Genomic DNA, 24,801 nt, shown 5'->3' on the forward strand with positions numbered 1-24,801 from the left:
ACTCACATTGCCCCCCCCCTCCCTTCACAGGCCAACTAATATGTAAAATGGCCAGATTGCCACCGCTTCTCAACTGAACAGAGTTCCACAGATTTTCCTGCCTTTGGCCTCATATATATGGCCCCTAACCCATAACATGTTTGGGATTCAACAACATCACTGGGACGATATCAACAATGAATGCACTAAATAATGATATACCAAACCTATCAACCTCTTAGTGCATGACATATGGACAAAGTTTGACACAACAGGGATACAGAGGTCCAGAAACAGGAGCATAAGTACAATAGTGCTGTTATAAACTGCAAATTTTACTGGTGTAACAGGGTGTGTTGTAACATAACTTGTTTTAAGGATATGAAGTCAGAAATATGTACAGATGTCAGCATATACTGACTGCAATCCCCAGAGTATCCCACTGATTTGCCTAAGACAAGAACTGTCTGAGAAACAGACCAAACATAAGAGGCAAACCTGTGGGCATTCTGCAGATAGCCATACAGTTGAGCGTTATGTCATATACATAACACTGTCAGGCTTGAAATAACACAGACAATGCATGTCATGACAAACTCTGTTAAACTAGCATTATTCTAACTGCATACTAGCAATACTCACATCCTGTCCATAGGTCTGGAACCTCCTCACCCTTTTTGTTAGGCTGTCTCTACATTTCAAGTTCCAAGAGGTATTTCCACCTACCCTTTGTAATGCTGTAGCTCACACACCTCCACGATGTCCACCTCACAGGTAAGGAAAAGGGCCAATGCCCACATGAAGTACTTAATTATAGGAGTGTGTTGCCATGTTATTGGCTATTGGAATAACAACCCAGCTGTTCTGGATGCAGTTAGCAAGTGAGGAACACCAATTGGTGCTCAGACTATCACCTGGTCATGAGCATTAAATACAAAAGGCAAGCTGCAGACTATGCAAAACAGTCTTATCCTGTAAGACAAACAGCTTGCGCAAAAGTAGAGGTAGGAGCATTAAGCCACAGAAGACTGGGAAAAAAGTATGTTTAACAAGTAAGCATGTAATGAAATGCAGGAGGGGGTATGCATAAATGGGAATTAGGAGGTTAAACAATGTCTCAAGAAGACCTGCTGTACTGATATATTGCTGTTCAGCAACTACGGCCATTACATCTGGCTCTGTCTGCAGTAACATAGATCACAGCTCTGGCCCCTGAGTCATCCCAGGAAAGGTCAACTCACATATGACTACCACTGGAGTGTTTGTTGCTCAATACTGACAGTGACACTACCAGGCAGGCTACTGGCATGTTCTAAATATCCATATGCCACTTGTGAATACCACTATGATACATATGCCAGGCTAAGTAATGTAAGAAACCTATACAGGGTATGTGCTTAGTACACAAGTGTCATAGGGTGCGTGTTGAACTGCATGCGACATACTGTGCCCATACCATTCAACTGTCCAGTGTCTTGCACACTGACCACATGTATGCCTCATATTTGTAGTCATTTACCCATAGAGTTGTGTTATGTCTGTCAAATCATTGGCAAATATGTGAAGATTGACATCAGAACATAATAGCATACATGTGAATGTTGGATGTCATTTCCTCCTGGGTAGTTCTGTGAATGCAAAGCCTACTATGCTATCATCTGACTGAAGTGTGTTACAGCAATATTAATGAGGTGTTACTATATGTGTGCCAGTGCCCCCATCAATGTGTGTTAGCATCCAGATATCCTGCCCCAACAGTTTAATGAGGTATGACTGAGCAGCAAGAGTGTGAACACAGTGTGCCATACTGACATATAACAGACATGTATATCAGGTATCACTTGGTCATATGTATGTATCAGTAGGCATAGCTGGAAGCCACAAAACAACATACGTGTTGCAAAGCATCAGGTACATAGGCTGTACATGTTGTACATGTGTGTAATCCTTGTATCAGTGCTTCAAACAGACATAAATGTGTACAGCTACAGGTTGTTGCATTACCTTGACACAGAAATGTGTACTAGAATAAGCATGAGTACCAGGTTGGAATCGGAGGAGTGTCCAACAATGTTATGATGGTGTGTCCATGCCCACAACAAACATCCATATGCGCACCTACATAGTTGTATGGGCACAGCAATACCTGACCCATAAAACCCACCTCCACCAAGGTAGAGTAATCCCCTTTGGTGGACTGCTGCAATACACAAACCATATACTAGGTCAATATAATGGTTGTACAGAGCCAGGTAGGACCAGGCACCAAATTGGAAGCAATCCCACCTACATCTGAACAAGCAAATAAGGCCACATGTGCAATACTGTAAGGTTAACTACATGTAAAAAGTGGACACACCCAATGCCAATCACAAGGCCATCTTCACAAATGTCTCCACTCTTGGAGATGACAACACAACCCACCCTGTACTGTTGGTCAGTCAGACCACATGCCATAGCTATAGGCTACCCACTGAAGACAGATTGAGTGGAAACATCACACCCCTATCCACCCATCACTATAGGAGAATATGCACAGCAACCACACCCCTCCCCCATCATCAGGGAGTAGGTCTGTAATGCCTACTCAAAGGCAACAAACCTAAGTCTCCATGGGACCTGATGACATCCCTGTCTGCATCCTACATGAACTCAGGCATGTGCTCTCAGCTCCATTACACACTGTAGTCACATGAAGCCTGAGCACCAGAAACATCTCATCTACATGGAAGATGGCCACTGTCATCCCTCTACACAAATGTGAATGAAGAATGGAGGATTACACCACTTAATGACCCTCACTGGGGGGAACATGACACATCAGGACCAGGAGTGTAATGCAAATTCATAGTGTGCTGCTAGATTACAGGGGTATGATGTGGATGTAAGTGGTGGTTAGTGCTAGGCAATGCTGATGTGCAACTTCTGTGAATAACATTGACTGATGTATGAGGTCCTGTGATGTGTTCCCCTGTTTATGTCTTCCAGGTGCAATGCATTGCAACAGGAACTCTGCATACACGAAGGCTGAAAACACAACCATCATCAATGTGATAACCCAGCACTATGGGGTGATGTTTGCCCATAACAGACAGCAGTTGCAGGAATGGACTGCCCTGTGGGAACACCTGGTAACCAGGGTGAACAGCACTGGCCATCATAAATGAACCTATGACCAGGTCAGACACAGGGTGACTGACTTAATCCAACATCCCCGACGAAGAGCCGCTGCCATGGCCAAGGACCGTTCAGCCACAGGTGGGGGTCCTGCTATACAGGCTTCTCTAACACCTGCTGAGCAGCTCCTTGCCTACCTTGGGTCAGCCAACACATGACAATTGGAAAAAGACACAGACATTGTAGAGGTGGGTGGCACCCAGACAACAGGTGAGGAGCTTCCAGGTAAAGCGCCAGTGGACATCTATTGTGTAATGTAGTGGGCACAATGCAAAACATAGCATATCTAGATGCATATGTCAGGTCATACTGCATTTGTGGGTGGGGCTTTTTAATACACAGAAGTGCACATCTATGGTGAATGTAAGCAAACTGTGTAGTATCAGAGCTGGTTTTCTACAGGTGTGGGAATACAGCATTCATCCTGTACCATTGCCACATGTGAGTCTACTAATAATACCTCTCTGCAACAAGTACATAGGTTCCTCTGCTCTGGATGTGGAACAGCAGCCTGAAGCTGTTGAGTATGGTGATGTCTTGCTATGACTCACCAATACACTATACATGTTAAGGGCATGCATGTTACCATGCACACAACTGTCACTCTTAGCCATATTGTGATATGTGCCCCTTCACTTGTGGTGAGGTTCACTGCATTGCATCACAGTGGTCATCACTGGGACCTATTTGCAGGAGACATAACAGTTCTGTAGCTGACCTCTCAACCTGTTAGTGCAAGGAATGTAAACAAGGACGGCCATAATGGGGGGGGGGGGGTCATAGGCCAAACCATGTATACAAATTCTAATTATTACTGTTGTAAGCTTAGAAGGTTGCTGGAGTAACAGGAATTGTTCTACCATACAATCACAGGAGGATTTGGAGTCTGGAACTCAAATGTATGTCATTACTTAATGACATCAAACCTCCGATCATCCCAGTACTTTGTCAGAATAACACGGCTTCTATGAGGTACAGGCCAGATATAGTAGCCAAACATCTGATCAATTTGTGGAAATCTATACAGTTGAGAGGTATGTTCTGTAGGACTCACCACTGTGCTATACCAGTGACCAGCAATTATGTGTCCATGGGTGCAGTGTGTGCTAGGTGAAGGTCCATCCCTACTAACACTACTCACGTATCCCACAGGTATATATTAGTACTAACATTAAGTGGAAATGGATGCACTGCATGATTTTGAGAGCCTGTGCACAGTGTATATGTTGTGGTCTGGCTGCATGTCATGCATGCCACCATTTGGATAATGTAAGGTCTGTGTAATGCCTTTGTGCCACCTCACCTGTATGTGTGTGTGTGTGTGTGTGTGTGTGTGTGTGTGTGTGTGTGTGTGTGTGTGTGTGTGTGTGTGTGTCTGTGTGTGTGTGTGTGTCTATGTGTGTGTGCACCTGCATGCATGAATGTGTGTGTGTACCAGCAAACCTGATAATGCAGGTAGTAATTCATATATATTTTCTTACCCTAGTATACTCTCGACAAACTACTAAAAATGAGAAAACAGCAAACCAAGCAAAGCTAAAAAACTTGAAGATTTAATATAGTAAGCACTTTCGGAAATGCCAATACGTTTCCTTCCTCAGACATACAATAATGAAACATTTGGGCGTAAATATATAGTATATTGCATGCCCAATTAAACAATTAGTGATGTTCTTATAGGTAATTGTTACAAACAAATTCATTAGCAAAAGTTAGTAGCCAAGCCACACTAATGCAAAAAACCTCTGTCTATGAGATCCACCAAAACCTACAATATAACATTGCCAAAGTGTACACACTGCATGTACACGAATAATTACAAAATAATTACAAAATAATCAGCTCCGTATTTTTTGCTCTAAACAAAATCAAATAAATCATGTTAAATAAACGTAATTCATTTTAAAACATAATTCATTTTTAAAAACGTGATTAATTTTTGAAATATAATTCATTTTTAAAAATGTAATTCATTTTTAAAAATACACAATACAACTCCTATTTGTATATGTATATAGTTGAATAGTAATTAATAATAGTTAACCATAAAAAATATTAATACTAGTTAACCATAAAAAAATCAAAATTAGAAGGGGACTGTAATAAATAGTCAACTCATCTCTTCAAAGCTGCTAGTTTTAAAAAACATTTTATAGATACAGTTTCATTAAGGCCCGGTGTCAAATACGCTGCTGTTTTTATTTGCCATAAGAGTTCTTCAATCTCAAGTTTGATCTGTCATGGTCTCCCCTTAATGTCAACCTGTATTTGATTCAAAACATTGAACCTAAAACTATGGTCAGGAAATTCTTCTATGTGCCTAGCTAAGGCATTATTCATGTCCTTCTTGCTAATAGCATATTGATGTTCGTACATCCATTGCCTGAGCTTTCTCTCTGTCTTTCCAATGTAGAAAGAAGGACAGTTCAGGCAACAGGCAGAATAAACTACTGCTTTCGAATCACAAGAGAATCTACCCTGAACCTTGTACCATTTATCACGGATCTTAAATTGGTACATGGTATTTATAAGTTAACACTGGTGACATGACCCACACTTGAATATTCCTATGTGTTTACTTACTGATGGTTTACTAGAGTATTCAAGAAGTGACTTCAAATTGTGACCACGTCTGTAAACCACCCTAGGCTTATCACCCAAAGTCTTACTCAATCTATTGTCTAACATCTCACCGGGATTGATCAGAACTGAGCAGGGTGGGGGAGCCCAGATGCACCAGAACCACATTTCGAGTGGAGACGGTAACACGAATGTGTACGAGACGGCTCCGTCTATTGGGAACTTTTTGACTAACCAAGATTTTTTTGATGACAGTTGGTCACCAGATTCCACACCTTTGCCAACACCACCGGTGAGTGATATTTCTATACATATCAATGAATTTGATCAAAAACTATTCCGCTGTAGAAAGTAACAGTTGGAAATTTCTTATTTTGATGAATGCATCAAAAAACAAATTATACCTAAAGGGCTGCGGCAATGGTGGTACCCTGTCGGACTTGTTGAGGGGTCTGTGTTCCACTACGAACTGTTAGATTTGTTTAACAAACAAGGATATGAATTTATTAAAGCTTTAATTAATTACTATAAAGCAGAAGTGACCGTTTTAAAAGGTCACCTCGAAACATTAGAACAGTCTATTAAGTCTAATGCAGATTTCCCTCGTTACAAATATGACTACTTGAGAATCTTTAATAGCATTGAAGCCACTATGACAAAGTTAACCAATGCTAAAAAGAAAAAGATTGCGAGGGATATTCAACAATATAAGAGTCGGCAGGCATATCCTGTACCGCCTCCAGTCTTTAAGGGTGTTGTTTGTCACACTGGAAATAACACAGAAGCAAACAATTTAAATGCGGCTAACGTCCCTTGAGGTTGATGCGTCTCTTGATGCTAATTCTCCTTTGAGACCAGAATCTATACCTCGGAGGAGCGACCGTATTAGAAACAATAACAACAATGGTGGTTTTAATAACAATAAAGGTGGCACTCATCCAAGAGACAATGTGAATAACATTAATCTACCTAATAATAACTCTCAACAGGGTTTTCAGGTTCACCAGACAAACCAAATGAACTTTTCAAGGACTGTTTCGAACCAGAAACGAACGAGGAACAGGAGAAACCAACAAAGGAAGTAGCGGTTTTTGGAACATTAAATCCATTAAACCCATTAATATATTCAAATTCCAAGAATGACTTTCATATTTACAACTATACAGATTTAATTATTCCACAAGAAATTATTGACTTTTTTTCATTGGGTTTGACTTTCGTTCCAGATTCGAACATGAATTTGGATAATACCATAGTTGACCTCAAGCTTTTTGCTAGGAAAATCAATCTTAATGCCCTGATGGGGCCAAGCTCTACTGTTACTAACCATCTAAGAGTTTCTAGTTTGTTTAACCCTCCCTTTCATTCAAACATTTCTGCTTTTGAAAAGATGTGCAAAATAGATTTTAGATCTGCTAACACATTTAGGTCCAACAACTATAAGAGAGGGCACAACATTAAGCAAAATGAGTTGGACTTTATTAAGCTTTTGAAGGACTGCAAAATAAGAGCCATGAAGCCCGACAAGGGAGGAGGGTTAGTTTTTATGTATCATAGTACTTACATTGATAGCATGATGAAACATTTAGACACAACAGTTTATCAGTCAGTTAGCATTAATGAGGTCAAAATGGCATACAAAAAAATCAGAGGTACATTGGATGACTTGTTCCTCGAGAGTTCCATTGACATCGATGTATATCATTTTTTAATGATGTCTGCTCCGAGATTGCCATCACTCTTTGGCACACCAAAGATCCATAAAAGAATAATGGACCCCCCCCTTTCAGACCTATCGTCGACGGGCGAGGGTCCATTACATATAGTTGTGCTAAGTATATAGATAGCATTTTGAAGCCCCTAATCGAGAAGGAGCATCAAATATGTAGGGACTCTTGGAGCTTTCTTAAAGAGCTTAGTGATATTCCATACAATCCTGAACATCATTTTTTAACTATTGATGTTCGAGATTTGTATACGGTCATCCCACAAAGCCTAGGTTTGGAATGGACTAGGGACTTTCTTAGCTCTAGGAACGTACAAGAAAGCGTTATATATGTAATTGAAACCCTCCTTGAAATTGTCCTTTCTAACAATTTTATGTGGTTTGAAGGAAATATTTTCCTTCAAAAATCAGGTGTTGCCATGGGGTCTCCCTGTGGTGGTAGTTTCGCCAATTGCATCATGGCACATTGGGAGACCATGCTTTTGTTCCCTAACCCTTTGTTTCAAAACTATGTCGCTTGGTATACTCGTTACCAAGACAATATGTTTTTAATTTGGAAAGGCCCAATTAGTCTGGTACCTGAATTCATGTGTATGATATCCTCTTTGACAGATTTTTTAGACTTTACTCATGTTGTTCACTCAGATACTATCAACTTCCTTGATATTTGTATTCACAAAGATTATTGTAATAGTAGGTTTAGAACTACGCTATATAGAAAGCCTACTTACTCAAACTCTTTTCTTCATTTTTCTAGCTCTCTCCCCTACCACCAGAAAAGAGCGGAGGTTAAGGGACAGCTAGTTAGAGTAGCTAGAATGGTTTCAGATGAGATGGATTTTATAAATGAATGCCAAGTTCTGGAAAATATGTTTATAAATAGGGGGTACCCTTTATCATTAATTTCTAATATTTCATCAGAAGTTATTATTAAGAGGCAAACAGGCTATTTCCAACCATTATTAACAACTAATTTAGTTGTTGAATGTAATTTTGAAGTCAGTCAAGTAACTTCTATACCATCAGAGTCTAATGGCTTTGTAACTAGCTTCATTTGTACTTACAATCTTGATCATGCATTGATAAGGAACATTTTAAACAAAAATTGGGCCCTTATTAATGAGGACAATAGATTGAGTAAGACTTTGGGTGATAAGGCTAGGGTGGATTACAGACGTGGTCACAATTTGAAGTCACTTCTTGAATACTCTAGTAAACCATCAGTAAGTAAACACATAGGAATGTTCAAGTGTGGGTCATGTCACCAGTGTAAACTTATAAATACCATGTACCAATTTAAGATCCGTGATAAATGGTACAAGGTTCAGGGTAGATTCTCTTGTGATTCGAAAGCAGTAGTTTATTCTGCCTGTTGCCTGAACTGTCCCTCTTTCTACATTGGAAAGACAGAGAGAAAGCTCAGGCAACGGATGTACGAACATCAATATGCTATTAGCAAGAAGGACATGAATAATGCCTTAGCTAGGCACATAGAAGAATTTCCTGACCATAGTTTTAGGTTCAATGTTTTGAATCAAATACAGGTTGACATTAAGGGGGGACCATGGCAGATCAAACTTGAGATTGAAGAACTCTTATGGCAAATAAAAACAGCAGCATATTTGCCACCGGGCCTTAATGAAACTGTATCTATAAAATGTTTTTTTTTAAACTAGCAGCTTTGAAGAGATCAGTTGACTATTTATTACAGTCCCCTTCTAATTTTGATTTTTTTATGGTTAACTACTATCAATATTTTTTATGGTTAACTATTATTAATTACTATTCAACTATATACATATGCAAATAGGAGCTGTATTGTGTATTTTTAAAAATGAATTACATTTTTAAAAATGAATTATATTTCAAAAATTAATCACGTTTTTAAAAATGAATTATGTTTTAAAATGAATTACGTTTATTTAACATGATTTATTTGATTTTGTTTACAGCAAAAAATACGGAGCTGATTATTTTGTAATTATTTTGTAATTATTCGCGTACATGCAGTATGTACGCTTTGGCAATGCTATATTGCAGGTTTTGGTGGAGCTCATAGACAGAGTTTTTTTGCATTAGTGTGGCTTGGCTACTAACTTTTGCTAATGAATTTGTTTGTAACAATTACCTATAAGAACATCACTAATTGTTTAATTGGGCAGGCAATTTACACCCAAATGTTTCATTATTGTATGTCTGAGGAAGGAAACGTATTGGCATTTCCGAAAGCGCTTACTATATTAAATCTTCAAGTTTTTTAGCTTTGCTTGGTTTGCTGTTTTCTCATTTTTAATATTTTCTTACCCTCACAGGTGGACATAGGGGTCAGGGTCCCTCCTGCCCAGAACCTGATGTCAGTGTCTCTTCAGACTCTGATAATGATGATGGCCAAAGTGAGGCACAGGTGGAGATGTTGGGGACTGAATCCTTGCCATTGTTTGGCATACTACTGCAGACCATTATGTCCCTGCACACAGTTACAATGCCCACACATACCCAGTCCCCAGCAGCCACAGATAATGGACAGTTGTTGGGTGGTGGCGTGCAACAGGCTGGTGTTGTGACTATGGCAAGTGTGAGTGTAGACACTAGCCATAGCCAGGGAACAGGTGGGGTCCCACACAGTCGGATGGACAGGGGTTCTCAAAGGAGGACTGCTGCCCATCAAGTCCCTGTCACAAGTGCCACAGCAGGTGTCACCAGATGCATGTTTCAGACCATCATGGAGGCACAGGCATGTAATGAATGCAACACCAGACAAATACTCTGAGTGTTGGATGCAACTCTTTCTGTCATGCGTGACAACCTCCATGACCTTGCTGAGGCCAACTTTTACTATGCTGGGGTCTTGGATAGACAGTTGAGTGAAGAGTTGGCAATCCTCGACAGTGAAATGTCTGTGCTGGAGTGTGTGGTGGGGGATGGGCATCGGCCAAGTGGATGCAGAGCAGCACCAACATCACCTGAGGGTCTATGGGGCAATGCACGGTCACACTCCTGTAGTAGCAGTACCACCAGCACTACCAAAGGGGGGAGTGCTGTCCACACCACATCGGAGCAGGCCATGAGCACGTGGTTCTGGCCGGTCCCATCAGGAACACGGATCCATCAGCCAGCAGTCACCATCGGGGAGTAGTACTGCATCTGTCCTTGGGCCTGGTGGTGGTGCCACTGAGACCCCTGGCAGGATCAGTTCCCATGTCCTTGGCTGGACACGGTGAACTGCAGACCCTCCCATGTACGGTCTGCAGCTGTCCAACATACCCCATGTAGGGCAGCCACATGGTGTGACTGTGAGCATACAAACACACACATCTCAATCACAAGCATGTCACCACCTGACCCACACAGCACCTCTGCACACCCCATGTCAAGAATGCCCCTCCTAACACACACACATTATGGCAACCACACACATCTCAATCACAAGCATGTCACCACCTAACCCACACATCACCTCTGCACACCCCATGTCAAGAATGTCCCTCCTAACACACACACATTATGGCAACCATATGGACCGGCCTAGGCCTCTCACAAACCCAATCCACACCCTGTGCATACGATGTTACTTGTGCCACATCCCTGTCATCCATTCCATTGATGCAGGGATATGCTAATATGGCTCTAATGCACAGGATGAATATAGTACAGTGTAGCTATGTAATACTGTGCAAGGTGTCGTCTGCTGGCATTTGTAATGGGTACACGTCAGAGTATATGTACCTTTTCAACCATGATGCATTATTGGTGTTGGTAATGTTGACTGAATGTAGTCTCACATGTTGTATTCTGTTTGTGTTCCAGGTGTCTGTGTGTCTGCAGGATGTGGCCCTGCAGACATTGCCAATGAGAGGTATGGCAGAGGGGAAACACATTGATTGTGTCATAGCCAAGGTACAGCTGTATATATGCATATTTACCAGTTGTGTATGCATGCAACAGTGTGTGAGGGACACTGTTGGCAGATAGTGTGACCTTGCATACATACCCCTTGTCACAGACAGCTAGCCTTCATATATGTCACCTCAGTGTTCTGTAGTACCATAGGCTCATACATACAGAGGAGGTTACGGGAGTACTGGCACTAGGTCCCCCACAAGCCTAGCCATGACCTTAACCCCAACAGATTCACCTGTCTTGTGGGCACACAGTAGTCATAGGGTCTTCTCATGTCTACATATTGGACACACATAGGCAACACACAATGTGTATGTGACATTGTCAGTTGTAGAGTGTGGGACACAAGTTGTAGTAATGTGACAGTTGACAGCACATAGCATGCCCATGGCAAGTGCAACACACAGGATGTACTATGATATGCTAGTATGACCCCTTCTTTGTGTGACATTACCTTTGCTTACAGTATTTCTCATGACATTAATGTGCTTCTGATGTGCAATCACTTCTCTATACAATCAGTACAGAACTTTATGACATGTTTCTTGTCCCAGAGTTCTAGGGCCTCTTAACTGTTTTAGTAGTCATTGCAGGTTACACCTTGCCAAACATGGACTGCTACCTGCAAGGTGGTTCAGACATGCATCTCAACTGTACAGTTTACACAGACTGTCCTGATGCATGCCACATATCAGTAGTCCATTTTCTCATACACCTGTGAGTGTCTGGCAGAGTGTTGTCAAACCATTGTGGCCTGCAGTCATAACATAATGGCAGACATTATGAGTTGCACACTTCATACTATTCAGACCATCTATGCTAATGCAATCCATGTCATGCTATCACTGTTATATGTTTGTAGGAGAATATTTGACAGGTGTTCCTATTATATGTTCTTTGTCACCCCATTATATATGGCTTTGTAAACATTCCTTGCTCCAATAGCTTAGGTGGCATGGGTACAGATGGTGGCCATACCTTTGACCTCTGCATATGTGTGCAGATTGTCCTGATCTCTGACACATGATATCTTCACATCGGTCTTGAAGATGTGGTTTTCTGGCCAATTTCTGATAAAATCATGACAGAATGACATTGTAGGTTAATGACAGCTATTGTTGTGTAACAACACATACCCTTTGGAAGGTGCATTCAATTGCATGACCTGTTCCACTATCCATTACCCATGTGTGTCACAGCAATATATAATGGGTGGGCCCAATGTTTGCTTTTTGCCCCAGCTTCAAATATGGCATTCACCTGTCTGTCTGTAGACTGCTGCAAGGTGATGTGATACAGTGATAGAGTAACAGACTGTCTACCAGCATTTGCTGCTGCCATGTCTGTCACTATAGTGACTGTGACAGTTTGGCAATGTGTCTCATAAATGCCCATTGTTTGGGGTCACAGACAAAATATTGGTTGCAAACATCTGGATATTCAATACACATATGTACAGATGGCTGATATGGCCTGTACAGTTTAACATGTTGCATGTACAGCAGATCCCATTAACTGGCTGTGCAAAGTAATGCCATGGTGAGGGAGTCAACAGCCCTTAAAATGTTTTAACTGAAACACACACCAGCGACATTGAATATGCTTCTCAGACATGCACACAATATCACAGTTGTTAGTATTGAGTTTAGAACCCCTACCTATCTAGTTATTGATACTACAGTGTTATATAGTTATCACATGCGCCATGGAGCTTATATGGTTAAAAAGTGTCCCAAGCAACATCACTAGCTCTTGTAAAGTATAACAATGGGTAGTGTACTGTGAGGGTAAGGCCTCAAAATACTGTATCCTACAAATATACACACTTACAAACACACACACACATTTGCCAGAACTGAGAATAGAACCCCTGTCTATCGAATTAATTGTATTGTAGTATTTCACAGTTATTGCATGCAGCACAGGGCTTAGAGAGCTGAGACATATATACAGGTACTTCTGTGGTGGATGACATCATCAGCCATTGTAAAGAGGATAGTGGGAAGTGTACTGCATGGAACACACTTCAAAATGGTAAAACCCACCCCCCTCAGAGGATGTGGCCTCAGCCAAACACACAGGGAACACAGTTCTCACACACGCAATATCACAGTTTTCCGTATTAAGTTTAGAACCCCTATCGATTAAGTTATTGACACTACAGTGTTATGCAGTTATCGCACACACACCATGGAGCTAATAGGGTTGAAGAGTGTCCCAAGGTTATTCTAAGGTGATTAACATCACCAGCTCTTGTGAAGTATTGCAATGGACAGTGTACTGGGATGGTAAGGCCTCAAATAAATGTCAGTGCTATTAGCATAAAACATTGAAAGATTATGACAATGTGACTTAATAAACATTTCATGAAGTAAGAGAATTCTACAGCTCTAATTATTTTCATTATTTAGTAAGTGTTATTCACCACCTTTTCTCCCAAAGTCACCAAATTTTGGAGGGATTAAGAAGGACAGAGCTAAACTTTGAGTCAAAATGAGGGACATCCCAGAAAATCAGGGGCAGTTGTGAGGTATGATGGTGGATGACATCAGCAGTCATTGTAAAGAGAACAGTGGGAAGTGTACTGGGTGGAACACACCCGTACATGGTAAAACACCCCCAGAGGATGTGGCCTCAGCCAAACACACCCACAATAAATACTGTTCTCACACACATGCACAGTATCACAGTTGCCAGTATTGAGTTTAGAGACCCTATCTAGTTATTGGCACTGCAGTGTTATGCAGTTATCACATGTGCCATGGAGCTTATAGTTTCATAGTTTCATAGTATAGTACTAGGCAATCTGCCCTGGGGCATTTGTAAGCCTAGCCATAGTGATGTGGCTTTTGCCACCCCATGAAATGGTACAAAAAATGTACAGAATAAATTTAGAATACTGTGCCTCTGTCTAGTAGTGACACAATGAAGGTCCCCTTATATAATAGAATTAGTTTACTGTGCCCCTGTCTAGCAGTGACACAGATGTGACCCCTGGGGTAAACTTACGATCTCCCATCCACTCATCAAGATTTCTCTTGAAGAGAGTCAGTGAGTGGCTCTGCCTAATACGAACTGGGATCTTGTTCCAAAGCATGGGAAGCCTCTGGGTTATGAATCTATCCCTCCAGCATGTCCTATTCATACTTGTGCCGAGGTTTAAGTCTTTAGCTCTCGTGGTCCTGATGGATTTGGATTTTTTGAGTTGGAGCATGTCCATCAGATCCTGATTGGACATGGCCTTGTACGTCAGGCAGAGATCACCTCTGAGCAGGCGGTATGCTACTGAATAGAGCTGAAGTTTCTTTAGTCTGGCAGAATAAGACATATGTTGGAGACCCTTGATCCTCTTGGTGAGGTACTTTTGTGGTCTCTCCAGCTGTTGCAAATGCCGGGTGAGGTACATACCAAATGGGGCATTGTACTCAATCATGGGTCTGATGAGGGAGGAATATAGGGGTACAATGACATCCTTGGATCTGGATGTGAATCCCTTCATGATGAGGTGTGCAAGGTAGAATGTTTTTCTAACCACTTTGGCAACATGGGTGTCAAATGAGAGGTCGCTGTCGACTTGGGTCCCTAGGTCTCTGATTACTTTTTCTGTACTCAGTGGGTTGCTGTCTATGTGATAATTTGTGGGTACTTTGTTTTTCCCAAAGGGGATGACTATACATTTTTTGGCATTTAGTTTAAGGCCGTGACTCTGGCACCAGTTGTCCATTTCTGTGAGGCCTTTTTGTAGGATGTGTGTGTCTGCTGGTGTATCGACTATGGCACCTAGTTTGCAGTCATCTGTGAACTTTTTCTGCCACAGCCCTCCCATGTTTGCTTTAACATCTGAGAAATAAATGCCGAACAAGAGGGGTCCCAGGACAGATCCCTGTGGGACACCACTTGTGACTGGCTTTGAGTCTGGCATTGCTCCAGCAATTTTAACTTTATGGGTTCTGTCCTTTAGCCAGTTTGCAACCCATCTAGTGACATAAGGGTTTACTTTTAAGCTGTTGAGCTTATCTATGATGCCTGAATGGGGTATTGTGTCGAAGGCCTTAGCCAAGTCCAGGTATGCTGTATGGACTGCTTTGCCATCATCAATGGCTCTAGTGACTGTTTCAAAAAAGTCAACCAGGTTTAAAAGGCAGGATCTGCCCTTTACAAAGCCGAACTGGGTGGGGTCAAGTGTCTGTAGGTCCCCTATGTCTCTGTTTATGAGTTCCATAATGATTCTTTCCATAGCTTTGCAGACCAGGCTGGTTAAGCTTATGGGGTGGTAGTTTCCAGGGTCTGTAGAGGCACCCCCCTTGTGGAGTGGGACCACTGTTGCTGCGCCAGTGTTCAGGTACATATCCCGAAGTAAGGCTAAGGTTAAATAGCATTTTTATGTGTGGGTTTAGCTCCTATTGGAGTTCACGTAACACGCAACCCGGGATACCATCAGGTCCCATTGATGCTGTGTTTTTTGCTTTGTTTAGGGCGGTTCTCACTTGGACATCTGAGATGACAGGGAGATTACATTCAGCTGGGATAAGTATTTCTTCTTTTGGGGGTGAAGGAGGGGAGACATTTGCACTGAACCTGTCAGCCAGAATGTTGGCAATATCTGTGGGTTCAGTGTATTTTTTGTTGTTTTGAACCAACTCTGAGCATATCTGGGGGTTTCCGCCCAGGTTTCTAACATAGCTGAAGAAGGCTTTGTGGTTATCTTTAGTGTCCTTAGCGATTTTTCTCTCAAAGTTGGCCTTGGATGTTTTTATGAGAGAACGTAGTTTTCTGCTAATGTTGATCAGAGATGTCTTCCCTTCATGGGATTTTGCTCTGATGTGCAGTAGCTTCCTTCTTTTGTTATACAATTTGTTTATGGCTGAGATCCACCAGACAGGACACTTATCTTTGGTGGAGAGGGACTTGGATTTGTTTGGGATGGCATGATCCATGCATTCTTGGAGATGTCCATAAAAAGCATTTGTGAAGGATTCAGCATTGTGGGATGTGGTATCCACTGGCACAGTGGGCTTAAAGGATACCATCTCAGTCTTAAGAAGAGTGAAGTCTGCTTTTGAGAAGTTTTTCACTGTGGTCTTTTGTGCTGGGGGTGGAGGTGGGATATGTATATCCAGGGTGATTAGTTTGTGGTCAGATCTCACTAGTGAGGGGTATACTTCCGGTGTGGAGCATTTTGTCCCCATGTTTGCGATGATCAGGTCTAGTATATTATCTCCCCTAGTGGGAGAGGTGACTAGTTGCTCCAGTGCATTTGAATTTATGAATTCCAGAAACCTTTGGGCTAGGGTATTAGGGCTAGAATAATGTACCTAATCTATGTTTGGGTAGTTGAAGTCTCCCAGTATGATGGTATTTTGTGATACATTCATATCCTTCAATGTCTTCAGGAAGGCTGAGTGGGGTTCTTGAGATTGGGAGGGTGGTCTGTAACATGCTACCAGTTGTATAGCAGTTTTGCCTATTGTTAGTTGCACCTGTATAGTCTCTGATGCGTCATGTGTTGCTACTAACCTGGAGGTGTGGGTGTCCTTGATGAATATGGACACTCCCCCTCCCTTTGTGGTTCGGCCCGGGTTTTGGGGCTGAAAAGCATGATGTGAGGTATAGCCTGGTAGTGCTGGGGTGCTCTCAGGAGCCTTGAACCAGGTTTCAGTTACTGCACAGACATCGATGTTCTCCATGCTGAGGAGTGCATCAAGTGCCTGCATCTTGAGATTTAGACTTCTGGCGTTGAGCAGCATTACCCTTAGTTTTTTCCATTTTTGTTTTCTAAGGAGGTGGGTTTGTCTTTTGAGCCTTGCCTAAAAAAGGCACTATGAGGGTGGCAAGAGCCTTAGCCAATATCCGGAAGCCCAGTGGTGACAGGTGTAAGCCATCCCTTGCGAAGCAGCGTGGCTTGTCCAACATGTCATCCCAGGCAGACAGACATTGGATCCCCTTAGAATGACACCAGTACTTGAGCCAATTGTTAAAGCTGATCATCTTGTCTTTGTATTGTGGTATCATTCTTGGTGAGGGCAAGATGCTGCTCAGGGTCAGGGTCATACCAGCCTGGGCTACATAATTGGAGAGCTCCTCTATGTCTCTTTTCTTGTAGTCCAGGGAGGTACATCTCAGGTCATTCACACCAGCATGGACAATGACGGAGTCATATTTGTACTTACTTTGGAGTGACTTGAGTGTGTGTGTTATGTGGCAGATCCTAGCTCCCGATAGACAGCTCACAGTCACATTCTCCTTGTTCAGCGTGGTCAGCGGGACATCAGTGTGTCTGACTATAGAGTCACCTATTACTAGTGTATCAGGCAAGGTGTTTGGCCTTAAGGGCTGTGACTGGTTGACACACTGATTTATTGGAGTATGTGTTGCATGTGTTTTGTTTTGAGGTGGTGGATTGTTGGATGTCTGCTTTGGGAGCCTCTGTTGTTTTGGTAAGTTTTTTATTAGAGCCTCCAAGTATGTCTTTGTGTTTTTATGTGTTTGGTTTGCAGTTGTGGTAGGTCTATGTGGGACTGGGATTGTTGTGTGTGTGGTTGCCATCTCCTCCTGTCTGGTCATGCCAGTCCTGAGTTGAGAGAGTTCAGCCTCCAGTTTGGCTATATAGTTGCATCTCTCACATGTATTTGTTGGGAGGAGGAGAGGGTTGTCTGTATACATGAGACAATTGTAGCATTGTCTCAAGATACCCATATTGACCAGCTGAATTGGAGACAACGCCAGTAATCTACCACTCGACATGCTAGAACAGTATAAGGGAGTGCTGTACCTTTAAGGGAAGTGGATATTCACAGGGGTGGTAAGTAGATGTAGTGCTTTACTTAGTACGAGAGTGCTTACTTAGTAGAGAAGTATTGAGAACAAGTGCTAGGCTTATAATATAGCGAGTAGTCTGGTTATACTAAAAGTAGAGCTTCCTTAAGGGAAAATTTGAAGAGCAGACTTGGCGGAGTCAGAAAAAGTTTAACCTTGTTTAACCAGCGCTGCACTATGCGCACAACCACGCAAAGCCGTGCAAATGCGGATTTTAAACAGTGAACTACAAAAGAGCTAGAAATTGTCCAAAACAACCAATTACTACAGCTTCTTGTGCTGAGGTCACTTCCTACAGGGACAGGTAGGCTGCTCAAGGCTCCCCACTCCCACTGGTGAGCAAAGAAACTTCCTTCTATCCAAGTAAGGTAATGGACAACACAGGAACTACACCACAGCCCAGAAAACAGCAATGCCTGTAAACTGGTCTAAACTAGTCAAGGAGAGGCGGGAAAACAAGGATTATTTTTTTGTTTTTTTGGTAGAAACACACAGAAAATGCAGAAACAGTGATAAATTAGTTACACAGGCTAGCACACTTTAGTGGGAAGCCTCCACAGTTAAATTAAACAAACAAACAAACAAACGTTCGATCAAATTCGACTAAAATGTAACTTTAAGTGCAGATTTTAAAATAATGCAGCAAACAGTTAAAAAACAGTTCAAGCTAGTTCAGGGTAAGCTACAGAAGCTATTCCAAGTGAAGAAAAAGCAAAGATACTTAAATCCAGAAAGTAGTCGCTTTTCTGAGTTCCCTGCTGCTAGGACCACTCTGCAGAACCACGAGGAGCTTGTCTGAGCAGTATAGCCAGAAAAAAATGCCCAGAGGTGGATTTTAAACAGTGAACTACAAAAGAGCTAGAAATGGTCCAAAACAACCAATTACTACAGCTTCTTGTGCTGAGGTCACTTCCTACAGGGACAGGTAGGTTGCTCAAGGCTCCCCACTCCCACTGGTGAGCAAAGAAACTTCCTTCTATACAAGTAAGGTAAGGGACAACACAGGAACTACACCAGAGCCCAGAATACAGCAATGTCTGTAAACTGGTCTAAACTAGTCGAGGAGAGGTGGGAAAACAAGGATTATTTTTTTGTTTTTTTTGTTTTTTTGGTAGAAACACACAGAAAATGCAGAAACAGTGATAAATTAGTTACACAGGCTAGTACATTTTAGTTGGCAGCCTCCACAGTTAAATTAAACAAACAAACAGACAAACTTTCGATCAAATTCGACTAAAATGTAACTTTAAGTGCAGATTTTAAAATAATGCAGCAAACAGTTAAAAAACAGTTCAAGCTAGTTCAGGGTAAGCTACAGAAGCTATTCCAAGTGAAAAAAAGCAAAGATACTTAAATCCAGAAAGTAGTCGCTTTTCTGAGTTCCCTGCTGCTGCTAGGACCACTCTGCAGAACCATGAGGAGCTTGTCTGAGCAGTATAGGGTTGCAAAGTGTCCCAAGGTACTTCTAAGTTGTATAACACCACCAGCCCTTGTAAAGTATGGCAATGAGGAAGTGTACTGGGACAGGAAGGCCTCAAAATACTGTATCCTACAAATATACACAGCTACAAACACTTACACACACACTTACATTTACCAGGACTGAGATTAGCACTCCTACCTATCTAGTTATTTGTACTATACTCTTACATGGTTATTGCACATGCCATAGAGCTTATAGGGCTGAGGGTTGTCTAACAGTACTTTTCAGGTGAATGACATCAACAGCCCTTGCAAAGTAAGGCACTGGGACATGTTGTGGATGGGAAGGTCCGCAAAACACTTTATCCTATCAACATACACAATTATACACACACATTTGCCAGTACTGAGAATAGAATGCCTGTCTATCTAGTTATTTGTACTATAGTTTTACACAGTTATGCCATGTGCCACAGACCTTATAGGATGAAAGCCACTCCAAAGGTACTTCTAAGGTGAATGACATCAACAGATCTTGTAAAGTAGGGCAATGGGAAGTGTGTATATATATATATATATATATATATATATATATATATATATATATATACACACACACACACACACACACACGCGCACACACACACACACACACACACACACACACACACACACACACACACACACACACACACACAGGCAGGTGATGTGATATCATAACCCCCACCTCAGTACTATTACACAATGGAGCTCGCCTTCATGCTGGCACGTGTGACTGGTTAAAACTGGTATGCCACTGTCTGCAGCAGGACATCACTCTATGCCATTCAGAGTATCTGTGTGTGTGACTCACTCTGTGTGTGCCACTGTGTGTCTCTCTCTATCACTGTCTGTCTCTCTCTTCCCCACATCTATGTGTGGGTATGCTTGACATATTGTTATCTTTTGCTCATATATATGTCTGTGTATCACACGCAACACATGCAGATATATCAAATATGGGCCACCTACAGCTAGCTGAGGGTAATCTTGTCTGATGGGTGTGTGTAGGTACAGTTAACGTGTACATAGCTGTCTGTATCCAAAGGCATATATGCACAATACAGTTCTATAGTCTGATGTGGGTTCCAACATGGCCTGTGATTCTCTAAGTGTAGGAGCATGCCCAGTGCAACCTTCTATAGTGAGAGTGGGAGTCCATTCCAGAGATAGGTGTACTCTAGTCTGGGGTTTTGTGTGCTACAGCCTTACCTCTCAAAAGTAAACAGGACTTTCCTAGAGGTACTGGGTTTGTTTTAGCAGACGTTTTGTGACATATCTGAAGTCTGACACTGCAGTGTATTGTGTAATTACATAGTGACAGACATCCTCAGATCATCAAAGTGCTTTACCAGAGGAATACAAGATGTATGATGCACAGACCAATAGTATGAGCCCAACTATATACATTCTTGCCCAAAACTGCCAGTTGAGAGGTGTGGCTACAGTCGGTTGACTGATGAAGCTGTGTAAACAGTCCAGCAACTTGGTGATATACTGGCTGGGGATCACCTGCTTGTGTGGTATTCTTCTTACATGAAACGTCATACCCTGCTTTGACCATACCTCTCAACTATACATTTTTTGCCAGATTGTCTAGGTGTTTGTCTAGGGGTTTCATCCCGTCTACATAAATGTGTTTTTATGGCAAGTTAGTTGCATATAATTGAAGACTGACGTTAAACATAATGACAGACATTTGTGTTTCAGACTTCATAACCTTCAGACAATTCCTGTTAATACAGAACCCATTATCCTACCAACTTTCTCAGTATGTAAGGGCAATATTTACAACACATGCCTATCACTGTGCCTTTGTCCCACTTATATTTATGAGCTTGTCCAGAAGTCTTGCTGTCAGAGGTTGGGAGGTATGGGTGTGGGTAAAGAGTGCATTCTACTGTGCAAAAATGTCCATTATATGTGTAGTATATTCCACATAGCACTGTGACTTCCAGGTATGTCAGTGGCAGAGCAGTACAGAGTAATGTGGTGAACCACTGACAGACAGTTGTGTATAGGTTGCTAGGTTTCTATGATGTTAATAGGGAATTGGCCCTGAAGCCCTTAGAATTCATGCAGACAAGAGTGTAGCCCATGTTACAACATGTCAGCACACAGCCCCTGTCCAACAGGTTCATAGGTGGGATGACAGGACTGTATTTTATGTTTCCAGTGCAGTTATACAGGGAACACATCACTAGGGATATTGAGGTACTTGGCTTGCTGTTGGCAGGGAGTGTATTCCACAGATGGGGTAGTGTGTGGTACACGTATCCGTCATACCAACAAGCTGTACTGATATCAGAGCCCAGGTTGATGCTGTGCCTACAGGTTGATGGAGTGGGCCTTGAGTTCCAGATGTACAACAGTCCCATCAAGGCAGGGTATGGATTGCTTTGTATGCCAGACAGGGGTCACCTCAGCAGATTCTGTATGTATGGAATAGGGTAGAGGGACAGTGCTGTTAGCCTATCTGTGTAGGGTAGGTGTTTGCAGTTTTTGGTAAGGCCTTAGTGTTTGCAAGACCCTGGTGTGTGGAGACTACATGGTCTGTGGTGTGTAGGTTTGTGGAGTTTTCATGTGATTTTGCCTCTGAGGTGTCCATTGTTTGGGGCTTGTTTTGTTGCATACCTCCAGGTATATGGCTGTGTGTTGTGTATTTGCAGGTGATATTTACTGACTCCTTACACTGCATGGCACCTATGTTACTACACAATCTGTTCTGGTGTGCACATTCTCCATTTGTCTGGTCAGTGGTTTCCCTTCTCCTTATGTGTGTCTCTTTGTCTTTCTGCAGTCCAGTCACCGGCTTTGGCCACAGTGGCTGCTATGTATTTGTAATTCTGATGCGGGTGGGGTACATGCCATTATATCGCACACAGGGTTGTGGACTTCACACCTCTGAGTGTACCTAATTAGGAGGTTATCCTTCATTGCAGCACTCCATTTGCTGTGGTCCTTAGATGGTTTGTGCTGCTATATGTTATTATGAGGCTACATGTGGGCCTAGCTGTCATACCATCACAGACTGACATCTGGACAGTCCCAAATATGCCAGTCAGACAAAGGCCTGCACATGGGGACAGGGTGTTAATAACGTTCTGTCAAACATATTCAGTTGGGAGACCAGTTTGGTAATTGCTTGTTTGCTCTTATGGGTTTGACGTCTGCTTCCTCACTGTCTGCTATTGCTGTTTTGACATGACCCTTTCTTGTTTTGCAAATAGTTGGCAGGCAAATGCAATGTTAGGACATGCAGAACAGATATACAAGGCATACTTGTGCTGCTTCTGTGGCAACCTGTGTCATTCCAGGGGCATGGCTGTTGGCCAATAACATGTTGTCAGGCTGACACAGAAATGTGGCAGCCTTTTATACACTGGCAGTACACTGACCTTCAGGTACCTGCTGTCCTACTAAGCACTATACCTCTCAACTTCTGAGAGCCAGACATCTGGACAAAGCCATTAGTGATTGGGGGACAGAGGCCTATATATAGTTACCATTTTTAAGTATTGGTCTTACAAACCTAGAAAGGTGATTCAGTAACAGGTTTTGCATTAGCATGCGTGTTTCTATAGGGTATGAAGTCTAATACTACCCTCTGTCATTATTTTCTGACCTTAGTCTTGTGTGATTTGCTACTATTTCATGTTATTCAGACCATAATTATGATGCAAACCTCTGGACAATCTGCACTAGGTCTGTACAGTTGAGAGGTATGGTAGGCACTGTGTAGATTACTCCAAGATGTGTACTGTCCATATGCGTGGCCCCCTGTACATGACCTGTACAGCTTTCCTGCATTAACAGATATTGACATCTGGACAGTGTGTACTACTCTTACTCTAGCTATAGGCTAACATACAGAATACTTGGCACTGCAGTTCTTGGAAAATGGCCCTGTCAAAGACAGCACTGTACCTAGGCAACTGCAACACAACAGCCGTGAGTAAATGCTGGCCACATCCTGACAGTACTAACCACACATATACATAGGTCATTGACCCCTGCATATTGTGGACATACAACAAGTTATGTTGATTGGGGCAGCCCTGGCAATGTGTGGTCTGCTGCTATTTCCCTGAAAACATACATGCTACTGCATTTCTATGGGAATATGGGTGTGGGGGAGGCACACCTGTCAACTGTACACATTTGCACAGACTGTGTTGATATTTGGTTTACATTTTGGTTTTATTTAGCATTGTATTGTGCCCTGTCTTGGAGACTAGAGGCATATCACTAAAGACCACAGGTCAGATTGTAATGGCATACATTTGAGTTTCAGACTTCTTACCCTTCAGAGCCTTACTGCAGCAGCAAGATCTGCTGTGTTATCACTGTGTAAGTCTGTAGGGGGGTATCTCATCATTTTCGCCATTTGTAGGCTTTTGCCAGACATTATTTTATGGTTTTCTACAGCTGACTTGCTGGGTGAGGCTGAGGGATGAGTATGGGACCCCCACACTGACATCTATGCCTGTGACTTATGACACCCCAGTTAGTTGGCCCCCCACATATACAGCAGTGGGATTTGTTACCTTGGGTATTACTGCATAGTGTGAGGAGGCCAGTATTGGGCAAACAATTCCTGGTTTCCCACATAGCTGTTAGTTGTCTGCTGCTATCCCAGTAGGTCACCCCATTTCCTTGCATGCATGCAGTGATACCATAGATATGCTACCAGAACATACTACTCCATTCATTTATTGTTAAGAAGATTGACTTACCTTGTGCCTATGGCAGTTGTAAGAACAGTGCTTGAGGGCTGCCTATGCCAGATGCATGCAGCACACTGCCTATACATGGTAAGTTACAGGTAGTTGTGTGTGTCATCTATTTTACTGTGTGTGCGAGTTGGAGAGAGCTGTCAGTCCCTGTGTTCCTACAATGTCAGTGTGTGTGCTATGCATTGCCTCTTTGCCAAGGACAGGCCATACTGGGCATGCCTCCATCTGCTTACAGGAGCTGGTTCAAGGGATTCCTCCTCCAAGTCCCTCTGTGCCTGTGGGGACCTTGGCAATGGTGGGACGCTGTATGACCCTTCCCCGTGCTGTTCCTGCTGCAGCTGTTTCTGCAGTATCATATTGTGTAACATGGCACATACTATGAACATGTAAGCACATGTGGCTTGAGAGTACTGCAAGGCTCCACCA

The sequence above is a fragment of the Protopterus annectens genome, chromosome 3.part1 (genome assembly GCF_019279795.1).
Source record: "Protopterus annectens isolate FY-2018-M chromosome 3.part1, PAN1.0, whole genome shotgun sequence".
In the NCBI taxonomy this organism is placed as follows: Eukaryota; Metazoa; Chordata; order Ceratodontiformes; family Protopteridae; genus Protopterus; species Protopterus annectens.